General features: G+C 43.5%; 1 protein-coding gene across 2 annotated transcripts in view; it reads left to right on the top strand.

Annotated features, from left to right (window-relative positions):
• The first annotated feature begins 1,377 nt into the window (after nucleotides 1-1,377).
• The window catches only part of NDUFB3 (NADH:ubiquinone oxidoreductase subunit B3), a 107,093-nt gene continuing 95,000 nt past the window's right edge, over nucleotides 1,378-13,470 (top strand). Inside the window, exon 1 of one of the 2 annotated variants that reach the window (XM_085649025.1) lies at nucleotides 1,378-1,506. The gene's annotated coding sequence lies outside the window, so the exon portion shown is untranslated. Of the gene's footprint in view, nucleotides 1,511-13,470 lie in introns of both variants that reach the window. The other variant, XM_085649024.1, reaches the window with a different exon arrangement.

Here is a 13,470-nt window from a genome sequence, read left to right as displayed (position 1 = left end):
CACACAGGACAATGGTGGCCGCTTTTTGTATTGAGCACTATGCCGCTCTAACTTTAAAAGTGGCTGCCCCCACAGCACTCACGACAACAAAGGCAACGCTTTTTTTGTTTTTTATTACTGTTTAGAAGAATGCAGCATATGCTTCAGAAACACTGCGCTTACCTTCACCTTTTTTTAGGTCTCGCCTGACCCAGCACATGCGCTGATCTGGCGAGACTTATTGAGAGGGCTCCAAAAAGTGCTACCAGGCCAGCCTAGAGCTACAGTGCATGTGCGCGGTCTCGCGCGCCGCGCTTTACCGCCATTACTTTCGGTTTTGCGGCCACACGGCCCTTTGATGTTTGATCGTGATCGCAATCACTTTCACTTTCGCGGCCGCTTTGCATAGCCAATAGGTCTCGCTTTTGGGACCTTATAAGTATTTAGTTATGCAACTGTTGCATGGCTAAACACTTATAAGGTCCCAAAGGCGAGACCTATTGGCTATGCCAATGCTTGTTTAATAAACTTGCATGCTCAGCGCGGTGCCTGCTTTAGGGGCACCACGCTCAGTTTCATTTTTTTTTAATTATAACGTTGAGCGCTGCACCCACTTCAGGGAAACCGCGCTCTGTTTTTTTTTTTACTTTAATGGTTAGCACGGGCCTGCTTCACGGACACAGCTTTGCAATACAATAGGTCTTGCTTTTGCCAAAGTTTGACCTATTGGTATTGTAAATGACAATGCCTTTTAATATTATAAAAGGCATTGCCATTTACAATGCCAATAGCTCAAAATCTCGCAATTGCGAGACCTATTGCATTGTAAATGCTTGTTTTTAGAATGTTGGGTTCGCATTTACACACAGTAGAATAAAGACGTCACGTATAATACTAAGCTATGTGTGTGGCGTGGTTATTGGTGGGTACCCAGGCGGGAAAGACATATATATATATATATACAAGCCTAAAATGTAAAAAGTGCAAATTCACAACAAAAATAAGACTAGTCATACAACCACGTCTGAACAGCACTTTTACAAGCAGTTTTGCCCGTTTTCTCTCGATTTAAACTTCATATAAAGCGAGTCCATGTGATTTGGCAAACGCCAGACAATCAAGTAAACCATATTTGGAATTTTAATTAATTAATTAATTAATTAATTAATTAATTAATTGTTTGACATAGGATTTCACACCCAGAGCGCCATAAAACCTGTAGAACATGTATTTTTAAAAAGATACGCTTACCAATATTAAAACCCTAGAAAGTTCGTTTTTCAATTTACACTTTTAATCATCAAAAGCTGAAGGATCCTTGGCACGACAGTAATTGATATCATTTTAGGATATTTTAGTTTAAAACGGTATTCAGCAGCATTCCAATATGGCCGCTGAAATGTCTCGGTAACACACAGCGCTCCAGTGCCCTAGTCCACTCTTCCCTTTCCTCTCTGCACCCAGTTAAGTGACAGCTTCCGGTTCATCTGGCCGAGTTGGAAGTCTTCATCGTAGGAGGTCATTCCAGTAGGTAAATAATCGTGAAGTGTGCATTTCAGTGTCTTACAATCACCACATTGAAGACGGCCTTCACATGGAGGACGCATGTTGGTTCGTGGTCGTATGAGGGGTGTGTTTAGTGCTGCGGTCAGACGAAGGACACTTATAGCATGGCGGGCGGCTCCCAGAGTTCTGAAGATCTCCAGTTCCTGGCACGAGTTGTTTATTTAGACCAGTATATTTTATGTGCATTATGGAATTTCTAGTTTTTTAAATCCTAGTATGGAACCAGCGCTGCGAGTCTCAATGCAAAGAAGTATCCCGGACTTGATAACCTACTCGTACTTAGACCTGGACAATTTGAGAGCTTTCACACGAGGAACACCTGGGCAGGAGGAGGGGTCACTTGGGTCCAGGGCAGGCTCGCATGCCGGGAATGTAGTCATACCTTTTGGGAGGCTCACAACTGATGGTGACGTTAAGGGTCCTTGTGGTTGAGGGGGGTGGTGGAGTGTGTAGGTGGGTGCCCCTATATGTGAGTGACTTTAAAGACTGCGTATCCTAACTCCTCGACCTGCCGCAGTTGGTACAACTGCACTCACGAAAATCAGAATTCTATGCTACTCCGGCGCCCAGGTAATTACCTGCTTAGGTCCCTTATCTCGATCAAGCCTTTCCATGAGAGCCACCTTCATCCAGGTATTAGGTGGCTTGTGCCTGAAAACATCAGCCACATAATTGCCAGATGACTTCTGAATGCTTTCACCCATTATTCTGAAAAGAACATGCTGTCAGCAGGCAGGTAGTCACCTAGGTACCAGATAGACATCTACGGTTTCACCAGCAAGTTGTGCAGACTTCAGCAGATGTTCATTTCGCTCTGGGTTACTGGCTGTCATGCAAACCCCACCCCTAGATCACACCAGGTCTTCAAATACGCTGCAGTTAATTTCCTTTGTTAAAGAAGTACCTGGAACTGGAACAAAGTAAGGCAGTTTGGATTACGTCTTTATCCTCATTTTCCAGACAAGGAATGTTGTTCTCCTGTCTAAAGTGTAGAACTGGTTTCCTTTTGGATGTAATTTTCTTGCTGCAGTGCACACACACCACTTGTGCAAAGTGATGGTGCTCTTAACTGGTAGTGATGATTCTGTCTCCTAGCAGGAGGATCTAGAACATGGGCACAGTGAAGTGTGAAGATTTTAAATGTATGTCTGTCGTCAGCCTTCCTGGAGTAGCAATGATAGAAAGACAAAAGGGACGGGTGTGCCCAGAAACGTCCTTACCCATAACCATTGCCACTGGAATTATGTGGCAGGGGTAACTAAATTATGCAGTAGGAAAAGACAGATTATTTGGAGTAATGTGCCACATTTATTTTGTCATTTTTATACTTGTTAATTTTGTCATTTTTAGGTCGAGTTTCAGCATGCATGCGCTGCCTGCAAGACCTGTTGTAGTTGCTATACGGTGTGTAATACTGCCTGCTGCTTTCTAATTGGTTTATAAGCTGATACCTCACTTCCGTTTTTTGGTTGGGTGCACTGGCCAAGTACAGTATACATACTAGTGAAATGCTATTGTGCTGATTGGGAGAACTCTTTGTTTAAGTGCACTGCTTGGGTTTCACATTGACATCTTGTTTTACTGAGAGTCACTTATAAATAAGGCTCCCGGTTTTCCATTTTTACGGATAAATACAGACAGAAAACAATGTGTTTTCTGTCTGCATCTATTTTTAAAAGTGGATAAATACAGAAAATTGGACTTCTTTTAAGTGAACCTGTGCTATTTTCATGAATTATAGACCAACAGCTGAGCAAATGGACAGCATGGGAAATTAAAAAAAACAGGATGCAATTTCATTAAATAATGCCATGTCTCAACATACATTTGTGGTATAATGCTAATATATACCAGTAGATGTTTTGTTAAATAGCTAAAACATACAGACCTCAAAGTATGAGTGAGAGTGAGAGTGAGAGTGAGAGTTTATCAGTTAAATAAATATGGCAGTGTACAGTTTTACAACTTCATTTCTCCCAAAACAAATATGGATAAATACAAATAAAGTGGGCAAAAAATAAATATGAATAACTACAGACGGAAATCCTAAAAAAAAAAATACTATAAAACTGGAAGCCCTTCTTATAAATTAGTTCAAACGATTGTATAGCCCAGCGTTTAAAACCCCAAACCATCATCTGCTCTGATGACAGCATACGTTGGCAAGGGATCTAACATCCAAACAAGGCTCGTGGGCAACGCAAGCTGACTTCACTACAAATATAATTCAAATCGTAGTACTGGTACTGAACACAACATCTCAGCATATTCAAAAGGAAATAACGATATTACGTTGAAACTTACTTTCATGGGTTTTAAGGGCTGGATTAGTGATGGGCTCCAATCGGCATTAGTTGGATTTGTTTTAAGTTTGTTTTCCAAGCTGGTCGACCTTGTTTCAAATTTGTATCTTGGTACTCTAACCTGGCATGCAGGTGCAGTCCGCGTGGATTTGTGTCTTGGTACACTAACCTGTGATGCTGGCCAAGTCCGTCAAGAGGAAGTTCGAGAGTTGAAAATAGCTGCTGGACCTCGAATAAGCATTCTCTATGCATTCCTAAATGTTCCTCACATGTGGTTTTGATCTAGGAGAGCAGGGGTGTCAGAGAGCGATTGATAGTCCAGCTTAATACTTATTATACATACGCCTAATGTGGAACGCATGCGTCCCAAGCCTCATTCTCTGCCACAATGAGGAAGCACGCTACCGTTACTTAAATGTGGCTGAGAGCAGGAAGGAAGCTGTCCGTCTAGCAGTCGCTTCCAGGGTGGGGTGAAGCGATGTCTGACATGCTTTTTATTTTTATTTTGCTGGCCCTGGGGCACAGCATGGTACTAGACATGCAGCAGAGGGTGGCATTCCCACAGCTGCCACGGCAGCAGAACAACTTGGGCTTTGGACTCAACCAGGAAAGGCACGCTCTCAGTGCTCAGCCGCTGCCTGCTCGTGTGTGTTATCTGGACTGTAATGTCTGATCTGACGTTTTGAATGATGAGGGAGCTGCAAGCACTTTCTTTTCAGTTTTAAAAGATGAGGCGGCATAATGCAGCACTAGCAAATTCCACCAAAGTTCATGTAAGTGCACGCTGCAATTCATGCTTTTTAGGGACAATACATAACCAGTGAGTAGCAAGAGATATTCACACTCAATATATCAATGTGTTGCCACACTGAGACACTGGAAAGTTTGCATGCAATGTAACATATTAGCACACTTTGAATTGTGCACAGATGGAGCAGACATTTCATGTTTTCGTCTCCAAAGATGATATGGCACTTGGTGTCATCAATAGAATTTCATTTGGAGCTCTTAAAGGCGCTGTACCCAACTTTTAATAACAACTACCATTCCTTAGCCGAGAACCCGACACAGTGCTTGAAAATTCCACAGCACGACTCCCCCTCTTTATTCTGCTCAGGCAGTTCTTTTTAAGCTGTTTCTGACAGCTTGTATGTTGCATTTTTTTGTAGTCTGCACTTTCTGGCACACCGGCATCTCGAATGTTAAGCGGTTTTAAGAAACCCGCTAAAAGAGTAACCGGGGAATGCAGACAGCACAAGCATACATAGGCCCATTTTAAAACAAAGGCCCTGACTGCTGCTCCTATTCAAAGTGCGAAATATGCATTATACCCAGGGGTGGCACCAGTAAACTCCACTCCCCCAGTAGTTTGTGGAGTTTGGCAGACTGCGCACTTTTAAGTGGAGCACGGAGTGGCCAAACTCCACCGACGGAGCCGAGTTTGCCAGCCACCCCTACTTATAAGGCATTGGAATACAATAATTGTGTATTCTGAGCCCGGTTAAAGTGAAACTGGGGATTGTGCGACAAATGAGAGACGTAGGCAGCTTTGCTTTGCCTTTCCCTCAATTCATGTGCAGCCTTCAGTTTTCAGGTCTCGCCTACTCAGCGCGCAAGCGTAGCTTTGGAGTGACCTTTTGGAATCACTCCGTACTTTCTTGGCAACTCCTGCATGTACTGCACTGTTTCCAATGAGTACTCGTGCATGTAGAGCGTTTACATTGCGGGAGCGAGCAATGGCGAATCAATTATCGCGCCAGCCACTGCTCGCTCCCGCTAGGTAAACGCTCTACATGGATTTCCGGCTGCACTCCACTGAAACCCCTTTGAGTGGTGCCCTCGGCGTCTACAGGCACCCAGTAAGTGCCCGCCGCTGCTCGCTCCCGTGTCTTTCAGCGCTTGCTGTGCTTTAGCTTTTATTACGCGTCATGGCTACAAGATGGCACTGTGCGCATACGAATGACAGAGAACCTCGCTTGGCTGTGCAACTGACGTGCAGTTCTTCAGGGTGCCCCTGACCACGGAGCACGCTGTCCTCCAAAAATAAAAATCTGCTGTCCTTGCTCAAACACAGATGTTTCTTAACAAAGAGTTTCAGCCGCCTGACCTAGGCTGCTCAATATGCGGTTAGCCTTGCATCAGACATAAAAATGTTGCTTTCTTTACAGTTATGTTTACTTTTGACTCTGTGCATTAGTTGACTCGACTGAACGATATTTTAACAACCACATTTGTTTGCAGGATGAGGTGTGCAAGAGCGGGCAACAATCTGCTCAGCCAGGAAAGGCAACACTGAACTCTGGAAAAAACGCCTCCAGGAATATGAACTTTGAAAGCACACAGCTTCTTTTCGAATCGCACCAGAGTTTCGTGTGGTATAGATATACAAACAGAGAAACTAAATGCATGCTTCACAAAACTCTTTGGAGCAGCTGCATGAACCAGACCGTTAACATTAATGAATATGAGTGAATTCTGATGTTTACGAAAAGAGGGTGACCTCACCGTGCGCCCCGACGCAGGAGCTATTAATTCTGTGAGGGTAAGCCTATCGTGATCCACGTTGGTGATGCGTGTCGCCGTTTTAAAGACCTCGAAGTGAAGCTGGGAAGAATTCAAACAACATGCATACATGCCAACAGACCCGGCTTAGGCGGGAGACTTCCTCCTGCCTGAAATTGTCTCTGAATCAATAGAAGTCAGTGAGGAAAATGCATGAATTGCTGCAATAAACAATAACTGGAAGGTATCTTCTCTCTTCTGCACCGGTCACTCCACAAACCTACCCCTTCAGTGTCATCTGTATAGTCTCCCCCCTCTACATCTTTGTCCACTCGTCCACCAGCCCCTTCACAGCCTCACTCTATCCTATAAGCTCTTATTTCTCCACCTTTCTGTCTGAATCTCGCTCACACCCTTCCGACCCACCGTCCTCCCTGCGCCTGACCGTCCTTTCGCCATGTGAACTTCTTCTCAGCACCTCACCCTACACTTTACCTGAAAAATACTACTCCACACAATTGGATACCTCAGATCTTAACGCAGCAGACTCGCGCACCATCCCATACATCACTCAGCGACTGAACCATGCGCTGCTTCTGTGCATGGTGGTTCCAGGCTTTGGGTTTGTGGTATGGAAGTTTCCTCAATTATTGTACATGCAGTGGTAGTCTTCTGTGTTACTCAAGTTGGAAGGAAAAAAAGCCTGTCGCTGTACAAGCCAAAACGATGAGCAGCGTCAATGCTTGTTCTAAAGTGGTTGCATCCATGCTCATAAAGTTTACGGAAAGGAGGAGCCACTGTAGTGTTCCCAGCTGCCGCCAGAGGGGGCAGTGGAGCTAAACAAAACTGCCAGTGCGACATCACTGAAGACTACACTAATAATGGGCACAAGAGAGCCTGCCCTGGGTGTCTAAGGGGGTCATTTGTTGAAAGTATAGGTAAATTCGCCCAAAAAACTGCAGATGCACTTCAGTCCACCTCTGCATTGCTTCACCTAATACAGAATGTGGAGAAGCAACATGACGAGGACACTGGCAGCCCTTTCAACAATATCACAGCACAATTCTTGGACAGCTTGTCTTTTCTGCTCGAGGTCGCACGTGTGAAAGCTGTCCAAGAACCGTGCAGTTTACAGACGTCACAGGGACAGAGGTCACCACGAGGAGGATCGTATGTGGGGGATGGTGGCCCCGACTGGTCGCGATATGCTACACTGGTGCCGCTGCCTCCATCACAAGATAAGTTCGACAGCCTGGCTCAGGCTGCTAGTCTTAAATTGGCGAGGCCGTAAGTGAGTCCTGCTCCACAGACTCCCTTCAAAGACTGACGATGCAGACGCTCAGCTCACATGAGCTGCACTTCCAGGAGGGCAGAGCTCCAGTCAGCAACAGCAGAGTTGTTACTCAGCTTCCATGACCCAGTTATTCCCCTTAACTTCTGATCCTTTTGCAGACATCTACTCTTTGTAGACAATGAGGCTGAAATCTTCTGAAAATGTCCAAAATTAGTGACAACACTTCAAAGATTTCTAAAATGTACAAAGAACCAAGATATCAGATTTCCTTTGAAAAATTTGAGCCACACATTTAGATTATCAATAGTTCTGGCCCTTCACCATCTGTACTGGCACCGAAGGATTGGACACCGACCATCGCACAATGGTCATCGATGTACCAAAATACCAAGGGTTTCGAAAGTGACATTACATATCCAACCTTTGACCTTATGACATCATAGTAAGGGAAATCATATGATTGTTGGCACTAACCTCCCAGGAAGTGATGTCACATTACCTTAATCTTGATGGCATTGCTGAAGTTAACAGCTTTCTTAGTGCACAATTGTATACCAGCACAACAGTTCCTAACACATAAAAATGGCCATTTTATACACCACCTATATTTTAAGTAGATCATGCATTGCTGACCGTTTAGGAACACTGCATATTTCTCTTTTTTATTTTATGATAAATTCTGTGTTTGTTGGAAAAGGAGACTAGAAAGCCACAAAAACATAAAACAAAAATGGGAGGCCAAATTATTTGTACAATAAACTGTCATGAATTAATGGACTCCATAGTTTATGCTGCAAGCATAAAAAATACAAGTAAATTACAGTAAGACCAAACAAACGATTTAAAAAAAAAAAAAAAAATAGTGGCTTTGTCCAAATGTATTATTTGATGCAGACCATATATTGAATGTGAGCTATGTTATTGACCTTTGTGTATGTATATGGTATTGTATTGGTGTAAATCTAGTTATACGGTAGCGGAGAGCTGTACAGGATCACTGGCAAGCAAAAAGACGGGGAGTGGCTGGTTTGAGGGCTGTAATGTATTGTGATATGGTGTCCTTACATTACTCTTAGCATTAATACGTTTTGAATATCATTACTTGTAAGGCACTTTCACTTACACACTCTCACTGACTGACTGACTAACTGACTGACTGTTATACAGGTACTATTTCCCAACCTTCACCCTCCTGTTATATATGCCCCCCATAACAAAAAAACCATAACAAGCAACTATAGGGACACGCAAATAGAAGTTGCCAGCATTGAAAGGACAAAAAAAAAACTCGACATTATTTATTGGTAATACTTTTTAATATGGTCATTCAGTTGTATATAATGCTTTCTTGGTCATATATACGGTAACAAAAATGCTTCTGACACTTCTTTATTATAACTTTTCACCATGCTGCAGACTTCTGTACAGCATACCTTAAAGACTAGGCAAAGTCAATATCTCTGGCTAAACACTTATAAGGTCCCAAAGGCGAGACCTATTGGCCATGTCAATGCTTGTTTTCTGTCTCGGCATCGTGGGGGTATATCTCACAATGTCACTCACATGTTACTGTGTATTAGGGCTTTAATTGTGTTCACCCCCACCCCATCGTTTTTGACATTTTTTTAAATTCACCAGTTGAGATTCAAATGTACCTATTTTCATCGGGCGAAAAGGTCATCCTTTATAGAGGAAACATAGCAACGATCTAGCTGGTTGAGTGCTCTACAGCCTCTTCATCAAATGGTACTGTATTTTCGAAGGAAAAGACTCTCCCTTTTCCTGTAATTTCTTTTTACAATTTTTCTCTTTCTGTTTCCTAAAGAACGCCCTACTACACACTTAAATGGGAACAATGGTTTTCTCTTACAACTGCTATATTCACAATTCTAGTACAAATTGCTTAATTTGTTGATTTTATAATCGCATCAAGGATTCAACCTTTGACACACGTCACCTGTTTTGGCTATTTCTGATTTAAACAAACAAAACAAAGTTGATCATGTCCTATAAAGTGTAGCTCATTCTGAATTCAGGGAGTGATATGTCATCTGCATTGCACTGACATGCACGCAGTAAATTCATTTGAGACAATTTTGCAGACCAACAAAGTGCTGTGAAGTGACTTCTAGGCGGCATTACTGTGTTATATAAAAATAAGCATCGGGAGGTCGTTATGGCAGTCAAGTGTATTATTTTCAGTTTCCACATCCGGCCCTACATGGCAGGCTTTAATATATGGGCCAAAGTACCTCCTGCCATGCATTCTATATGGGATAATGTACCCCGTACCATTCATTACAAGGATATGGCAAGTCACCAAATAGTTCCATAACAATACAGAGGAACAAAGCCGAAGGCCACGTCCCTTTATAGGGTTATGGAACACTGAGGTGACAGGCACTATCCTCATCCGGCTGGGGTACTTTATTCCATAACACATGTTCACACTATCACCAATTGCACAAACCACTTAAATATTTGGTGTGTAGCTCTTTCATCTGAAAGAGAGAGCATGTTTGCGTACATGAGGAAAAAATATAATCTGTAGTGCAAAATTAAACAAATCAAAAAAGATTTGTTGCAAAAAAGATATTACAATCAGTTTACAGTCTAATACAAGCAGGTAGTTCTGGTTCCTGTTCTGGATCGGAGTTCACAGGGACTGAGCGAGAGGAGCAGGTGAGGAGGCTGATCTCTCGGATTGTTGCGGCCACGGTTTCTTAGATTGCCACAGACTGCTGCGGCTGGTTTTCTTGGCTGGTTTGTGGCTTGCGGCTCGAGGTTCCCGTTAATAACTGTCAACATCGGGAATCCATCGCTGACAAACTGCAAGTGCGTGGTTCTGTGATTACGAGGGAGTGCAGGCAGGCGGCAGCGGTAGTAGCAGCGACGCCGCAGGATCTGCAGAGCGAGCGAAACTGGACCAGCAGAGTGAGCAAGCAGGGTGAGCGGGGCGAACCGAGCAGAAGCAGAGAGGCGGAGGGATGAAGAGGCGGAGAGAGGCTGTCGGACGGGCACAAGCGAGGAAACCTGCAGAACTTGCCACCCTTCCCCCTCTCCTCGAGGCTCGACTCTGCCTTACTCTGCCGCACGCCGCCAAGACCCCGCTAAACTCCCCAAAACCACAACCACCTAAACCGTCTTGCCTAAAGTGGGAAGGACTTTGTTGGAAGTCTGCTACAGAGGGTGCCCACAGTCCTCGCAGTGATTGGTGACAAGTGCGGCTGCCTTTTAGAAGGAGGGCGGGCGGGCGGCCGCAGCAAGTATGCCCTTGGAGTCTTGCGGAGGCAGCCTGCAACACAACCTTGTGAGCTCCGTCCAAACCCTCGCTCCTGCTCTAGCCCCACACCGCCTTATTATAAACATTATTATAATCATCGCTATTCATCATTTGCCCAGCTGTACCATCCCTTCCTTTTTCCAAAAAAAGAAACAAGCTCAAATTCAGCAGGGATGTTGAAGTCTACTCGAGAAGCCCACGGTGAAGCTAAAGTAGTACCTGGAAAATCATCGGCAGTAGTATCTATAAAACTATCTCCCAAAACTGGAGGAACTTGACCCAGGGATACCCAACATTCGGAATTTAGGGTGGCTGACTCTGCTGGCAAAATTAACCATCCAATCCCTTGCTAACGGAGTGTCCCAACTCAAAGGGGCATCTCATCTAGTGCCAAAAGTTGGTGAACCATAATGGAAGATTTTACGCTCCGTGACCTTCCTGACCTCAACATCAATATAAATCAGTCTTCTAAGATGTCTCATGCACCTAATCTAGAGTCGTCCAGGATTCAAATTCCTGCTACTTCATTTTCCTGCAATTCTCGTGATCCCTCTCAGGAAAATGCAGCTGTTTAGTAGTACACCTAGCGGAACAAGCCTATTAGATTCACGAGGCTCGTCTACTCCCGATCTATTCCCGGAATTTCACCCCTTAATTAATAATCCAGAGTCAAAAATGCTGATGTCGGAATCATTACTTTGCCTGGAAAGAGTGCTGTCTTCAATCTTAGCCTTAATGGAGAAATCGGTAAGTAATTCCGATTTTATTCTGGATTCTGTTGTGGCCCTGACTAAGTTCATAGCCTCTGAGCAAAAAATATCGCCTGGTAAAGCTGGCCTACCCGTAAACCTAATCCAGGGAAGGGGCCCCCTCCCCCCTATTCTTGGAGGACAACCACCATCAGCACTGTTCTACTCAAACAGACTCTCTTCCCCACGCAAAAGGGCGGGACTTTGACGTTCAGGCTGGTAATCCTTTTTCTAGTAGGAAAAACAAAATCAATTTGAAAGGTACGAAAATGAAGATAAACTCAACAAATTACACTCTTCCGCAGCTTTTCGATCCTGAGACTTTAGCTTCAGTGGCGATATCTACTTCCCACCTGCAAGCTAAGAAGGAAAATTCAAGGACAAGTCAAAAGGTTTTCCCTATTTTCCTAAAAACAGGTATAAAATCTCCTGAGCATCCTATAGCGGAGGGACTAAGTTGGTTGCTCACCCACTAAGGAAAAAGACACCAAGAATAAAAGTAACAGCGTTTGTAAGAAGAAGAAGGAAAAAAGGGCAAAACGTCGAAGGTCAAATAAAAAAAGGGCAAAACGGCTACGCTTCGACCCTGACCTAATCTGCAATATATCAGCAGTCCCTGACTCTAACATTTTGAAGAAGGAAGAAGGTCGAAGGTCAAGCAGTATTCAATCTATCGGGACCTTGTTCTCCTTTTCTGAACCCAAGTGCTCCAATTCTATCCTGCCAAGATGCATTTGTATTAGATATAAGCGTTCCTCCGACTGTTCAGAATTATTTGTACCCTAATGCTTCATTATTTGCTTCCTCCTTAGTCAATAATGTCATTTATAATGCTACTGAAAATATTGCTGAGGTAACCTGCCAAGTTAATCACTCACCTTTTGCCCCATACACCTTGGATTTTTTGTTTATTTTTTACCATGAACCATTTATGAATAGGCCTTTCCTGTTGGGTTGCTTTGCTGAAATTCCTGGCCTTCAAATGATCCGAAGCAATGATCTAGCTCTGGTTCAAAAATATAATAACCCTAGGGGAGCAAGAGTAACGTTTGCATCCAAAGCTATCTCCCATTTGATAATGTCACACAGTGATATTACATTGCTGTGGTATTGACGTTCTTATACCTGAAGAGGAGCTAGCCTTAAAAAAAGTGGTCCAAAATCAGCAATCTAACACTTATCCAGAAATCATCACAAGGGGCATACCCTTCTCGGAGAGAGAGAGAGAGTATTACAGGTTTCCCTTAGTAAAGAAGGTAGGAGGGTCTCGCTTCTCACAGAGAAAAAGACCCAGTACGTACTTTCTGCAGATGAGGAAGATGAGAAATGGAGTTGGGAATCAGGCGCTCCTAATACAAATAGATCCTTAGGCTTAAAATGTGGGAATTCTTCCTAGCAAGAATATTAATGTGATATCTTGGAACGCAGCAGGCTTAAGCGCTAACAAAAACAAACTCTTATTTTTGAAAGAACAGAGTGCTGATATAATATGTCTTCAAGAGACTTGGATCTCAAAGAACTGGTCCACTGAACATTATATGGTGCTGAGCTGGCCTGCGCTCCCTGTGAATAGAGGACATGCTAAAGGAGGTATTGCTATTATGCGAAGTACAAGTCTTAGTTGGTTATATAAAGATTTTTTTCATGCCTCCAATTAAATTCAGGCGATTAAGCTAGATCTTAAGGATGCCCAGGATCAATCAAATTCCTTGTTGATCGTAAATGCATATTTACCTCCCGATGCATCCTTCTGTTACCTATTAAAAGACCTATTTGTTTTTATCTCCTCTACCT

This window comes from Triturus cristatus, chromosome 3_2 (genome assembly GCF_964204655.1).
Source record: "Triturus cristatus chromosome 3_2, aTriCri1.1, whole genome shotgun sequence".
In the NCBI taxonomy this organism is placed as follows: domain Eukaryota; kingdom Metazoa; phylum Chordata; class Amphibia; order Caudata; family Salamandridae; genus Triturus; species Triturus cristatus.
This window is presented reverse-complemented; position numbering and strand designations above follow the sequence as displayed.